The sequence below is a fragment of the Natrix helvetica genome (genome assembly GCF_964273705.1).
Source record: "Natrix helvetica genome assembly, chromosome: 2".
Lineage (NCBI taxonomy): Eukaryota > Metazoa > Chordata > Lepidosauria > Squamata > Natricidae > Natrix > Natrix helvetica.
In genome coordinates, this window is record NC_138552.1 from 154,312,114 (window position 1) to 154,328,211 (window position 16,098).

Here is a 16,098-nt window from a genome sequence, read left to right on the forward strand (position 1 = left end):
CCAGAAATGACTGATGGAGACTTCACATCTGGCCAAAATAGTCAGGGGGTTGGATCAGCATACTGTATAAGGCCAAATGAAAAGGTTTCTCTGTGTGTGGCAGGACACACAGGCATGAACAGCTGGTTAATGAAGGACTAAAACATGAAATTACTTGATGGTGCAATGATGGTGCCACCTAGAGGACTGCCGAAATTTTTGGTCTTCTGTGCCAGGTTCTATACAGAGATACCTTAAAACCCCACACAAAGTTCATCAGGTGAAAGAGAAAAAAAAAACCAAACCAACTGAGTTGCCTGAACGTATATGAAATTTCCACTGCACACTAAAGAGTTGCAATCACACAAAAAAATAGCCCTTCTATTCTAGATTAACATCGCTCGCTCACTCTCTTTTTCAGAATTTCCAGTGAGGCAGCCTAATTCACAGAACAACATTTCATATTGATACTGTAGTTTTTGCAGCAAGAAGCTGTTTTGAGTTTGGTTGCTGAGATCTTACGCAGGAGACATATCAAGGAGAAGGTTCAAATGTAGCGGAAGGTGTTGGCTGCTAAACTTCATGAGCTCACCTTTTTAATGAGACCAAGATGTAGCTGCTTCATTCCACTGTTCCTGTTATGTTGAACTGATGCTGTTATAAAATGGTTCACCCTAGGATTCATAAAAAGAATCTGCACCCATCACTTGCCCACAGGAGTTTTGAAGGCAATCTCATCTAATAGGCATGCTTTGTGCTCTTTACTGCAAATTTCCCTAAACGGTATGTACATAAATTTATTCAACATTTTTCAAAAACATATATATTTTTTAAACTACAGTAGGCTTTTACAGAACTCTTCCAAATATATATTTTTCCTCATTTTTCATAAACAAATAAGGACTCTTTGATGCCAATTCTGAGTAGAATAGTGTTTGTTCAGTGCTGTGTTTTCAATCCATTTTGGTAACACTTACAAATTTATTCCCAGAGAGATTTCTTTTTCATATCTTTAATGTAGAGTGTACAGATGCACAAGCCAGGTATATAGAAACCATTGCGCACAATCTATATTTTCACAATGGGAAAATAAAGTACGTGGGGGTTTTTTTTCAGTTGCAGCCTGACCAGTTTTCTTATATGCCACTGCCACCCCCTTACAGTATTATCATTGCTCTGATGCTACAATAATCATTCCTGCATTCAGGATGGAGTGAGTGACCTGTAATGGAGGTAGGCCAAACATATGCATCCTAAGGTAAATCCCAGCCCAGGTCTGGAAAGATTGAATGCTACTATCACTTGCCAATTTATAGAAAAAGCCAAATTCATGCATTTTAATTTGCTGAAATCGTTTGTCACCAAAATCATATAGACGTGATGGTGATGGAGCATCTGCTTCCTTTGAAATACTGTGAATACAATTCTCCAGAAATTTTTAACAAGCATATCAAAATATAATTGGGCCTAATAAACATTTAGAAGAATATGAGCTTCTTGTGTCTGAAAGTGAATGCTAAATAGTAGATAGACCTTTCTGCTGAATTTCTGTGCATGTATTACTTTGTGCTATGCTTTCCTTTATGCTTTTGTACTAAATCCTTGAGTCTAAGCACGTGTGTGTGTGTGTGTACACACACACACACACACAACATGTCTTTAATTTTCAAAGAAAAACGCAGGGGGGGAGATGGAAACTGTATTTCAGTGTGCACAGGTGTGCTCAGACCAACTAGAAAATTGAAATCCAATTTTAAAAGGCAATATTGGAAACAATTTGAACAGGTTCTGATGCTGCTACGGCTGAAATAGCACAAGAAATGACTTGAAGAGCTATCTGCATTTTCACTTCAATCTGTTCAGCTCAAACTATCAATATGGACTGAAGTGGGGGGAAAAAAACAAAGTCATGGCTTGTGTCATTTCAGTCCTAACAAATGCTAAGATTATTTCCAACCATACTATTTAAATAAAACATTATTTTCTAAGAGAGAAAGAGAGAGAAAGAAGCAGATAGCAGAAGCAGACTTACTATATTCATTTACCCCATGTCTCAGCTGTGGCTGTCCATGTAATGGCTAATACTGCTTAATCACATCAGGTTTGCAAAGTGCCAGAGTCTGAAAACCAGTCTGGGGTTTATCAAATGTTCGGAAGAGGATAAAGGCATCAGATTTAGTCAGTAAACCAGAATTGGTTTCCAAAATCTGTCTGGAGGTTTATGAAACAATGTTTCAGCAGGTCAGTTGAAAGGCACAAGCAAGCCCAGATATGCGAGTATAGAGCAGGGATGTCAAACTCAAGGCCCGCAAGCTGGATGTGCCACCCCCATTTTAGCGAAGGGGAAAAAAGTCACGATACGTCATTTGATGACAACGTTATTAAATACTCAGAAGGGTTAATGACTGAGGCAAGGCAGCGGTTTAAACCAACCGTTTATTAGCAACTGAACAGCAACTTCAGAACCAAAGCAGAACGATAGTTCCCCGCTTGACAGCTATTTATAAGCATGCTGTCAAGCGGGGCAGCCAATCAACAGCCGCCTAACTTCCCACGCAAGCCAGTGCCACTCCCACTTGGCCGGAGTGTGCGTGGCCACATTCTCGGAGCACGGACATAACACTCCTTTCTGCCAGCCTGGCGCATGTGTAATCTTGTAAGTATGCAGGCCTGTAGAGGAGAGAGTTAGAGAAATAGGCCAAAGGTGCCTCAGACCCATTAGGCAACCTATGACTGACAACAGCACCCACCCCATAAGGAAGCATCAGAAGTCAGAGTCAGAGGAAGGTGTTCACTGTATTGCATAAAAACAGCATTGGAAGTCAAAAGATCTTTCACAGCTGTGAATGCTGCTGCCTCCTTGTGACCCCACTTCTACACAGCTTTGGCATCTAGGAGCCTATGCCATGGCTCTGCCACTGATGCCTTATGCGGTATAAACACAGCATAAAAATTTAAAAGCCCCAGGAAAGCTTGTAACTGAGACTTACTCGTAGGTACTGGTGCCTGTTTAATGGCTGCCAACTTCGAGGGGGTTGGATGGATGCCTTTGGCATCAATCAAGTAACCTAAAAAATTAACTTCAGAAACCCCAATTTGGCATTTGGAAGGTTTGAATTTTAACCCCACTTTCTGGAACTTTGACAAAACTGCTCGCACTTTAGCAAGGAGGTCAGTGCTATCCCTAGCAGAGATGAGCACATCGTCGAAATAAGGGATGACTCCAGGGATACCATGGAGCAATCGCTCCATAAGACCCTGAAAGATGCCCGGGGCGATACTTACACCAAACTGGAGCCGCTGGCAGTTAAAAGTTCCTCTGTGGATAACGATGGTCTGCGCTTCAGCAGTCGCATCATCCACAGGGAGCTGTTGATATGCCTGGGCAAGGTCCAATTTGGCGAAGATGGAGCCCTGCCCTAACGTGTTGAGAATTCCTTGACCACAGGGACAGGATAAGGATTGGCCTGAAGCCCTTTATTTATTGTGCACTTGTAATCCGCGCACAATCTGATAAAACATCTGACTTCAAAGGTATAACAATAGGGGTCTCCCACTTAGCATAATCCACTGGCTCTAAGACACCCTGGGCTATTAATTTGTCCAACTCAGCATCCACCTTTGGACGCAAAGGCAGAGGCACCCTTCTGGGTTTAAGGCAGATGGGTGGTATCTGAGGGTCTAAGTTAAAACTAATGGGGGTTCCCCTATAATTACCTAGAGACCCATTAAAAATGGTGGCAAACTCATCCTCCAGGATGGCCCACTCGTCAATGCCCCTAGTGGTATTTACATCAGCAACACTGAGGCCCAGGGCATCGAACCAGTCTAAACCCAATAGACTAGGAGTGGTGCCCTGGTCCACAATGAGTGGCAGGTACCCTGAAAATTTTGTGGTGGCCACTTTAAATTTACCACTGCCTACAATGGAATATTATTCCCTTGGTAGTCCTGCAATTTGAGGGAACAAGGGGATAGGAGCTTCTTTGAAAGGGATGGCATCAGATGCTTCAAGGTAGACCAGGGCAGTATAGATCTGGATGAGCCAGTGTCCACTTCCATGTGACAGGGGTTGCCTTCAATGTGGATGTCAAAGTAGATTTTGCTCCCTGACATTGCGTTGGCTTGACAACTAGTATCAGGTGAATGCCACTGGTCACGGAAAATTGCAAAACAATCTTCAGCGGTTTGATGTGCTTTGGCGGGTGGTGCACGATAGGCTGGACGATCATTGGCTTGGTTGTGGGGGAACTGAATGGCACACTTTTGCCAGATGTCCTTTCTTTCCGCAATTCCGGCACACAGCATTTTTAAAACGGCACCAAGCATGGGGATGGTTTCCCCCACAGCCTGCGTAATAGTTCTGAGATGACTCCTTCCTTGGCCGCCCTGCTCTACCCCCAGTGGCTTTAAGGCGGCTGACACCAGCCTTGTCAGCATCAGACAAGGGGTCTTCAGCCACCTCCTCCTGATGTACTTGCACAGTCTTAGGATGTGGCATTGCTGTTTGGAACCTCTGAATCTCGGCAGAGGATTCGTTTGACATTTCAGAAGCCCGAGCCTCATCTAACACTGACTGGAGGCTGATGTCCTGATGGGCTAGCAACTGGTGCCGGTGTCTCACATCATTCACTCCACACACAAGTTGCTCTAACAAGGAGTCATATAGGTTAGGGAAGTTGCAATGCAATGAGACAGAGCAGAGGGCGGCCATTTGGTGATTTATGGACTTGCCTTCCTTCTGCAGTCTTTGCCTGAAAGCATAGCACCCCGCGATGGTGCTGGACCATAATGGTTCTGTAACCTCTGCAGTAGTACTTCCAAGGACAGAGATTTAACCAATTGTAGGGTAGCTAAAGCCCAGGCCGTTCCAAACCTTTCGCGCCCACAGACACTCAGGAACTAAGCCCTCTTCCTAATGCTCGGTAGATCAGTGAGGCTGTTTGCTTCAAGGAAGCACTCGAACCGTTCTATGTACGTCTCCCAGGACTCCGATACCAGTGAGAAAGCCATGAATTTATTTAAAGTTGCCATTCCGACTTGGACACATCTGAGGAGATTGCCTCAGGAGTAGTTTAGCCAGCGAGGAGAGGAAAAGACAAAATTCAGCTTACTGTGTTCCGATCTTCCTATTCCTCAGTCAATCCCACATTCATCGCCAATATTAAATACTCAGAAGGGTTAATAACTGAGGCAAGGCAGCGGTTTAAACCAACCATTTATTAGCAACTGAACAGCAACTTCAGAACCAAAGCAGAATGACAGTTCCCCACTTGACAGCTGTTTATAAGCACGCTTAACATCCCACGCAGGCCGGCACCACTCCCACTTGGCCGGAGCATGTGTGGCCACATTCTCGGAGCACGGACATAACAAATGTGACAATGCAAGTTTGACATCCCTGGTATAGAGGCATGTCCCCAGCACAAATACTGAACTAAGGTTTTATAAAGCCAGAGCTCCTGAAAGCATACCAAATTGAGGGCCGGCATGGAAAGATTGCTATTTTCTCTCAGGCCTTTAAAAAAAAGGCAAATGGAATATATTTCTGGTGGAAGAAGAATGTGGAAAGATAAGGCAGTGGTGGTGGGCTGCTTCGGACTGGTTTGGGTAAGCCGGTAGTTGTGACCTGCAATCCTGGCCTATATTGCTGTGTTTTGTGGTGACGCCCGAATGTGCGGACAGCAAGAGAGAGAGGGAGAGAATTGCTGTGTTTTTTGATGCCGCAACTCTAAGATAAAGTACTTAAATATTGTTGTTTTTTTCTATTAATTTGTCAGAGGAAGAGCATTAACTGTACAAGTAAACCTTGGTTAACGACAATAATTTAAACCAGGAACTCTGTTGCTAGGGCAACGCCATCTTAAAACTCACTGTTACATGACTACGCCAATTTAGAACTGCAGTTCTGGCAATTCCAGTTGTGGTTGTTAGGCTAATCTCACATGCTTTTTGGGTGCCACGTCACATGATCACTATTTGCAACCTTAACCTTTTGCTTGTCAGAAGCTGGCACAAACGACAATCACATCACCACAGGATGCTGCAACAACCGCAACTTCAAGGACCAGCTATAAGTCTCCTCTTGAAGTGCTGTTGTAACTTTGAACAGTTGCTGAATGAATGGTTGCTAATTTGAGGATTACCTATGGTGTCAAAGGAGTAGCCTTTCTGTACACTGTGGATAGTGGTGTGTTCCTAACTGGTTTACTATCAGTTCGCTGAGAGAGCGTTTTGCGCAGAAACATGCTGGCGATGGCAGAAGAGACCGGAGAACCAGTTTGGGGGCGTGACAGGCCTGGGTCACTGCCGGTTCCAGCTACCCAGGCCGCCATACCACTACCGGTTCGGCCGAACTGGTCTCAACCATTAGGAACCCACCACTGACTGAGGACAAGTAAAAGGCTTGACCCCTTCGATTTCCATTTCCAAAACAAATTAAAACATTTCAAAGCAGATTCAATTAGTAAATTTAAATTATACCTTTAATAAGTATGCCAACCTTGATCACTGTCTGATTGAACATAGTTAATATACATTGCATGTTCTTAAAATATCATAGTGATTAATAAAGAGTAGTAGAATAATAAATACTATATGTATTTCAGTTGTAGGCTCCCTGCCTCCTTTCCTGATTTTTTTTTTCAAATCTTCAATATTTCTGGAAATTTTACCTTTCTACACCTATGACATCATTTGGAAGACCTTTTTTCCTTGCAAGTAGAGCCTTACTTGTTAGTAACCATTTATACAAGAGAAAATTTGAATTTAGAGTATCTATCAATTAGGCGTTCCAATTTCCATTTCCTCTGTTTCTTGGGTCTTAGGGAAATTTAATTCTCTCTGTTTGACTAAAGTGAGAGTTATGACAATTTGCTCTCATCTGAGTCACCTCCGGTGAGAGGAGATAAGACAGTTTAGCACAGAAATCAGACAGCTCAGTTCAGTGTTATCCTTGCAGAAAGTTCCATGTTCAAAGAATTTACACAGTAAGACTTAAAACTAATATTATAGATTAGATATATTACTCTTGCACATCGGATATCCTGAAGCGTATTTTTTTCTGTCACATATTTTTCTACACTCAATCACAGATATCACCTAGAAGTCTCTTCAATGCACAAGCTAAGAAAATGCTTGAGGAAAGGCTCCATCTAAGACTTATAGAGGTTATATAAAGGTAGTCCTCAATGTATGACAACAGCCTAAATTTTCTATTGCTCAGCGAAACAATTGTTAATGAGTTTTGACCTTTCTTGCCACAGTTGTTGTACTGCAGTTAAGTTAGCAATGCAGTTGTTAACTAAATCTGGCTTTCCCCTTGACTTTGCTTGGCAGAAGGTTACAAAAGGTGATCACATGACCCTCCAGACACTGAAACCGTCTTAACTACAAGTCAGTTGCCAAGTGTCTGAATTTTGATCATGTGAGCATGGGGATGCTCCAATGGTCATAAGTCACTTTATTCAGTGCTGTAACTTCAAGTGATCACTAAATGAAACTGTTGTAAGTCAAGGACTACCTGTAGATTTTTTTCACCACCTTCCCATCTTTCTACAACAACCATTGCTTGAAAGTCACTGAACACTTAAATTGAGCTCAAGTGTGGAGATATTGAAGATGATGCTTACAACTACCATCAGTGGTAGGGCACATATTCCTCTATTTTAGTTCATTCCAACTCGTATCTGCATTTTAATGCATTTGTGGTTTTCTTTATTATAATATGAATAGCCATATTATATCAAAAGATCATATGGCATATCAAAAGATTACATAGGAGATACCAGTAATCCTTATAATCAACAAAACAACTGAAACAAATGAAGTCATATAAAAAGGCCAAACTATTTTCACTAAAATTCAAAAGTCCAATGTTATCCTTGATCTGGTCTTTACAGAAGGTAACATTCCACATCGATTTTCCTCAGCATTTTTTCACGTGTTACTTCCATGAGTCAGAAGTACAATATGAATATCGAAAACAGTAAAAAAAAAAAATCTGACGTGTTTTAAACCCTGCCCTGTTTGTCAGGCAATATTCAGATCGTTACATTATTATTTTTTAATGTAGAAAATTTTGTAATTGTTAATCTTTGTAATAGTTCCTAATATATGGCACCTACTATTTAACTTCATCAAATGCATAGAACCATTAGTGTAAAAATTAAAAGAATACATGTTAACCTATTTTTTGATAAGACAGATAAATTTCCTGGTATAGCCTTCTTTAATTTAAATCTTCCTGATTAAGTTTGTGTATGCATACATATGTATTTGTCTATTTGTGTATGATTTGATTGGGATAAGGTAAAGGTTCCCCTCGCACATATGTGCTAGTCGTTCCCGACTCTAGTGGGAGGTGCTCATCTCTGTTTTAAAGCTGAAGAGCCAGCGCTGTTCAAAGACGTCTCCATGGTCATGTGGCCGGCATGACTAAACACCAAAGGCGCACAGAACGCTGTTACCTTCCCACCAAAGTAGTCCCTATTTTTCTACTTGCATTTTTACATGCTTTCAAACTGCTAGGTTGGCAGAAGCTGGGACAAGTAATGGGAGCTCACTCCGTTACTCAGTACTAGGGATTCAAACCACCGAACTGCCAACCTTTCTGATCGACAAGATCAACATCTTAGCCACTAAACCACCAATTGATTGGGGTAGAAAGGTCAATATTAAATTTTGCTTTGAAGTTACTATCTGTGTTACTGCAAAACCCATTGTGAAGCTGTATTAAATCCACTTCCAATGGAATCTATGGCAAAAACATATTTTACATTCCTAAGCATAAATCTTTCTACTATTAAAAAAAACTTTCGAAATAGAGCAGTCATTTCAAGTTTAGAGCTAAGTGTATACATACTTTATTTCTTGTTATTAAAGCATATGTGTTCAATTATGAGGTGCCAAAAGAGGAATGTTCCCCTTGGTTCATTCCTTTAATTCCTGCCTGGATTGCAAACCACAATCGGTACTTTTCTGCACAGCATTAGCCTCAACGTTTTAAAGAAAGCTCCAAATATAATACAGAATTGGAGGGGAAAGTGTTTTACTACTTTTGAGGGAGTCTGTCTAACAAACCCTTTCCCCAGCCTAGCGGTCTCTAACGGGATTGGTCCCAACAGCCTTGTCAATTGGAAATTCTAAAACTTGATACTCTAATACAGGGTTGTCAATCTCACGGCCTGCAGGCCAGATGTGTCATGCGCTGGCCACACCCCTGCCTGGTTTAGCGAAGGAGAAAAAAGTCCCGATACGTCATGTGATGCTGCTGTGACGATGTGGGTTTGACACCCCTGCTCTAATACATCTGGAAGACTGACTTTGTGACATACAGTGTGTGTATGTATGTATCTATGTATGCACGCACACACACACACACACACACACACACACACACACACACACACACATATATATATATATATATATATATATATATATATATATATATATATATATATGAATGATACTAGAGGGATGACAGAAAAATACCACTTTTCTAGTGCAAATCTTTTGTAGTACAGATAATATGGGAAACAAAGCAAAAGGACATATTCTCTTCATTAATAAATAGAGCATGGGTGAAGGGACAGAGCGTAGTATGTCGGAGAAGTACACGTGGTGCCATTTCTGCTTAAATATATCCAAACTCTAGGCCAGGTGTGACTTTCTGCTTTGGCAACACTAAACCACACAATAAAAATGAGAGGTGAGCAAGAGATGAACCAAGACTTATGTGGCCTGATTCTTTTCTAAAGTTTAATTCAGCAGGAAAGGTTATATTTGATGCAACACTGAAAACAGCGGCATTTTTAGCCGACCAGGCAGTTTCTGTCAATTGAAGGATTATATTCTGGTTCTGCAGATTTTGCAGTGCCAAAACCGAGTCTTTCCAGGAATTCTGCAAGCTTTTAAAAAATTGAATCATGAAGTAACGGCTGGGGGATGGGGGGGAACATCCGCAAAGGAGGAAAGAAAGAATATGCTTCCCACTATCTTCTTTCTGAGTGTGAAATATGCCTGAATTAAGATGACAAGCATAATATTGCTTTCTTATCTATCAGCAAAACAGTATAAGACTGCAAGTTTTATTTGAGAGGATGGATGCAAGCTTGGAGCATAGATAGAACAGAATAAAAATCATCTTCTTAATAGTGCAAGTAAGAAGCCTATTCTTTCTCATATTTAGCTGACTAAAGTTATAGAGTTAAAGGTAAAGTTTCCCCTTGTAAGTATGTGATAGTCGTTCCTTACTCTAGGGGGCAGTGAGCATCTCCGTTCCAAAGCCGAAGAGCCAGCACTGTCTGAAAACGTCTCTATGGCCGGCATGAGTCAACACCGAACACTGTTACCTTCCCAACAAAGGTGGTCTCTATTTTTCTACTTGCATTTTTACATGCTTTTGAACTGCTAGGTTGGCAGAAGCTGGGACAAGTAACAGGAGCTGACTTCATTACGCTAGAGATTCAAACCACTGAAGTTCCTACCTTTCTGATCGACAAGCTCCGTGTCTTTGCCATTGAGCCACCACGTCCCTTTTTGACTAAAGTTATAGCAAGGTATAAACTAGATAAGTATGCATGCTTATACTGGGGGGGGGAGCGGGGGAGATAACCTTGTGGAAACTTTGATGTACCTACTGAGCAATGACAAACTCTCTGATAATTTTGTGAGAAAACCACAAATTTCATTCAAACATGTCACATTTCTAAATAAATGTTATTTGTGTAAAATGTCACAGGAATGAAACATTTAAATGCTATATATTTATTTATTTACTATTATATTTATATATTGACAGATTCATCAAAAAATATTCCTAATGGATGACACTATTTAAAAAAAGAATAAAACAGGAAATCAGATTAAGTCTCTACATTGACTAAAAAGGAAAGTGAATGTGGTGGGTGAGAGAGTCCTTCTTATGGCAAATAACAGAGTGACTCTGTAAGAAGACTCCAAGAATGATTCATATAACCAACGAAGAATCTAAATCATGTCAGTAGTTCATTTATACTGAGGTAAATTATGACCCTCAAAAAAAATGTAGATAACTATAACCTACAGATCAGATTTCACTCGTAACTTGTATCATAACTGCAAATCTTTCAAGCTCATTTTAAAAAATACTTTTCATTCAGTGAATGCAAATGCTCAAATCTTCAAATCGCATAGACACAGGAACAAATATGGAAGTCTGGTCTTCTTTAAAAGCACGGCATGGAATCTCTGACTTCAACTGGACAAAACAGAATACATTTCAATCTTGTAGAGCAATACGCTCAGCAGAGGCAGGTTTTGATTGGAAACTTTATCATTTTAAAGTTAACAAGATTGTATATATAGCCTATAGATAGATAGATAGATAGATAGATAGATGGATGGATGGATGGATGGATGGATGGATGAATGGATGGATGGATGATAGATGATAGATAGATAGATAGATAGATAGATAGATAGATAGATAGATGATAGATAGATAGATTAATACTTCAGCAGACCCTCAAAATCATTATTTTAGAAGCAATCACCAATACTTCTGCTATTGACCATGCTGAGTGGGAATTGTGGGATATGTAGTACAAAACATGGGGGTACATCAGGTGAATGTTCCTTGACCCAAAACATTGGGTTACTGATTTAGTTCTTGTGGAAATGTTTCTCCTACATATGAACTAACACAGGATATGCATCAGTGGTGGGATTCAATTTTTTTTACTACCGGTTCTGTGGGCGTGGCTTGGTGGGTGTGGCAGGGGAAGGATACTATAAAATCTCCAATCCCTCCCCACTCCAGGGGAAGGTTACTGCAAAATCCCCATTCCCTCCCGATCAACTGGGACTTGGGAGGCAGAGAATAGATGGGGGCAGGGCCAATTTACCAGTTCTCCGAGCTACTCAAAATGTCCGCTACCAGTTCTTCAGAACTGGTCAGAACCTGCTGAATACCACCTCTGAAATTTATGGATCAAAACTTAGCTAAACCAATCTTTGCTAAGGCCTTGCTAGCAGAACAGAGAACAATTTGGTGCAGTTCATTAGAATAGCAATGTGAATTAGCAAAAAGGAGACTAAAACATGGAATCGATTTCTAATGCTACATTGCATACAATTCTTCTTTAGGACTTCAACAATGTCCATGAAATTAGGATTTCAACTTTCATGGACTACTGCATAATGGATCTGCCTTTTCTTTCTTTCTTTTTTAAAGAAATAACATGCTTCTTGCTACATCTCTAATGGCACAGACACACTTAGAATAAATACAGTATCCTTGTCAACACCTCAGTTTGCAAAAAAGCCAGCTTGATGAGATGAAATGTCCTAGTGCCAAATCCCTAGTGTCATTTTAGTTTTGTGGAGTTAGCAATGTGGAGAACCAAATTGTAAAACACAGAAGGGGGCATTTGGCCCAACATCTGCTAGACAAACACCACTAAACCATGGCATGTGATGCATTCATCAAGGGCTCTGTTAATAGCATGGGGTCTGAATCGTGGCCCTTCTGTACTGACCCATATCCCCAAAAAAAGATCAATTTATAAGTTTGAGTGAATAAGCAACATTCAAATCTTCTTTTAAAATGTTTACCTCGTTAGGAGATAAAGAAATGGGCAACTCGGCTAACAAAGAAAAGGAACAAAAGCACTGCGAAGAAGTGATCCTATAACTTCAGTGATTACCTGCCATGAGATATTTACAACCCCACTAATAACACTAAAGCAGACACTTTAACCTTGCTTACTTCAGAGTGACAATTCATAGCACCATCAACTGCATTTCTCTTTGCATCAGGCTGAGAGTCGATATCGTGCATTTAGAAATCCCACTGAAATAAATTGAATGAACACACAGACCAAACATTTGTACTCCAGTGTAAATATGAAAATATGGAGTTGTCATCCAGTGTTAGATATACATTTATACTTTGCATGCTTCTCCTTACTCCTGATTTATTTAGTTCCTTCTGTTTTTATCTCAACTTTCATAAAAACCCAAGGATAGTCAACCATTTGAAGACATCCAAGACAAAATATCATTTAAAAATCAATAAAAAGTATATATTGTACAGAAAAATAATACAATCATAAACATTGCAGAGTCATTACAGATTCATGAATAGAACAGAACTGAACGGGACCAAGCGGGATGGGATGGAACCAGAGATGGGTTCCTCCCTATACGGTCTGGTACGCCAGAAGAGGTAGTGAAAATCTGGTGTACCAGATAGGACCGGTAGTAAAAATGGTGGCTTGGTCATGCCCCCAAACTTGTTCTCCCTTCAGAAGCTTCATCAGAAGCTTTTTTTAAAAAGTGTTTTCCCCTCCCGGTTCAGGCAGTGGGGGGAAGCTTTAAAAAGTGAGGGGGGAGGGGGGGAGGGGGGGGGAGGAAGGGAAAAGGAAGGGAAGGGAGAAGGAAAGAGAAAGAAAGAAGAAAACAAACTCACTTTTCTGCCAGGAGATTCAGCAAAGAAGAAAAACAAAGCTGTCACTTTAAATCGGAACTCAGCATGCCTGGCTGTGGAATTCTGGGAGTTGATGTCCACAAGTCTTAAAGCTGCAAACTTTGGAGTCCTGCTTTAAATTGAAAAGCTGCTCAGTTTGCAAATTGACATTCAGCAGTTATTTTGGGGGCTGGGTTTGCTTCCCACAGAGGGAAGGGAGAAAGAAAGAAAGAAAGACAGCACAGCAATTTAGGGCTAGAAGGCTACTCAGGGGTCATCTAGTCCAACACGCTACTGCAAGCAGGAAACCTTACATTGCCTGGATCTAACAGAGAGGAAAATTGCCAGAAAGGAGAAGGAGTTTACTAGGACAAGGCTGCCATGCAGAGGAAGGCAGAGATAATCCTTTACTTATGACTACAATTGAGCACAAAATTTTTGTTTCTAAGCAAGAGCGTTGTTAAGTGAGCTTCACCACATTTTACCCAATCCATGACATCTCCTGGTGAGTGACATCACATTGGCCACGCCCACCCAGTCACATGACTGCCAAACCTTGCCCACAGAATAGATCACGCCCACAGAATATGTAGTAAATAGTTTTGAAACTCACCCCTGGATGGAACTGAATATTCTTTATTTGCCAAGTGTGATTGGACACCCAAGGAATTGGTCTCTGGTGCATAAGCTCTCAGTGTACATGCAAACAATAGAGTAATATAATCATAAGATACCAATCGAAGAAGGTAATAGGAAAAATGAGAAGGATAATAGTAATAGAACCATACTACATAGGTAAATATACTTAGGCATAAGACAGTACTATGGTAATTAGGTGTTCAGCAGAGTAATGGCAGGAGGGAAAAATTGTCCCTGTGTCTAGTTGTTTTCGCATGCAATGATATATAGCAATGTCCTGAGCGGTGGAGTTGAAATAGTTTATGTCCAGGATGTGAGGGGTCTGAAGATATTTTCTCAGTTCACTTTCTGACTTCTGCAATACACAGGCCTCAATGGAAGGCAGGCTGGCTGCGACTGTTTTTTCTGCAGTCCTACCTATCTGTTGAAGTCTGAACCTGTTCTATTTTGTTGCTGTACCAAACCAGACAGATATAGAACTACAAATGACAGACTCAATAATTCCTTTGCAGAACTGAATCTGTTGGATAAATAGGGCTTAAGCCAGTACCGAAATATATAAAAAAGAAACAAATATAAAATAACAACAAAAATAGGGTCTAGCATTCATCTGGATGGGACAAATTCTAGGGTCAGGTTATGTAGGCCCTGATTTATATATTGCCACTAACTCAAAGTATAGCCCTCAACAGTGGGATAATGAGATGGATCTCTTTACAAGAATCTGCTGAGAATTTTCCTTCACATACAGGAGACTAATATGAAATTAATAATTAAAGTGAATTAAGAGGGAGGAGAACCATGGTGCTTAGCTATGGAAGCTCACTGGATAGCCATGGGCTCTCTCAATCCAACCAACCTCAAAGGGTTTTGTTGGTGGAGAGTGTTACATACACCAATTTGAGCTCCTAGAAAAAAAGCAATACATTATTCTTCATTATTTGTCAATTAGTGTTTTGGTAATGATCAAAGATGAAAAAGCATTTCAACAATCCATCACATTTTCCTCGAGTACACTTCCATCCAGTTCCTCTGGACCCAGAGCACTAAATGGGCCATCTTGGGAACTTGAATGACAGGTGGAATGTGTGCATGCATTTGTCTCTCTATTTATCTATATCCATATCACGGGTGAAATCCAGCAGGTTCTGAAAGGTTCTGGAGAACCTGTAGTGGAAATTGTGAGTAGTTCAGAGAACTGGCAAATGCCACCTTTGGCTAACCCCAGAGTGGGGAGAGAATGGGGATTTTGCAGTATTCTTCCCCTGCCACGCCTACCAAGCCACACCCACAGAACCGGTAGTAAAAAAAAATGAATTTCATCACTTATCTATATCTATATCTATATCTATATCTATATCTATATCTATATCTATATCTATATCTATATCTATATCTATATCATCTATATCTATATCTATATCTATATCTATACCTATACCTATACCTATATCTACATCATCTATATCTATATCTAACCACAGTGCCACCGCGGCACAGTATCCATCCATCCATCCATCCATCCATCCATCCATCCATCCATCCATCCATCTATCATCTATCTATCTATCTATCTATCTATCTATCTATCTATCTATCTATCTATCTATCTATCTATCTATTGAGAGAGAGGTTTGGAATACTCCTGCCTTATTGATACAGAGAAATAAGTGAAAAAAAGAACACAGTCGAAAGCACACCATTTAACTCGCAGCAGCCAAGCCTGAAACTTTTTTCATTGAAATCACAAAATAAATTATGCCTGATGAATTATTCATGCTGCTATTTGTGTCCTATTCTCTGGATGAAAGCAAGGCTGTTCACACCCTGCTTTGGCTATTCCTTGCCTTACTTCAGGAGGCACCTTTGGATGACACATCTTTCACAAATCTGACAAGCCATATTTCATTCAAATAAAATTCAAAAAGCAGACCAGTTGCTTTTCCAGCCCATCCTTGACAACCAGATGAATTAACAAATGTTCTGATCTTCGTGATGATGGGAATGGGATTTGTGTTGGCATTTCATAT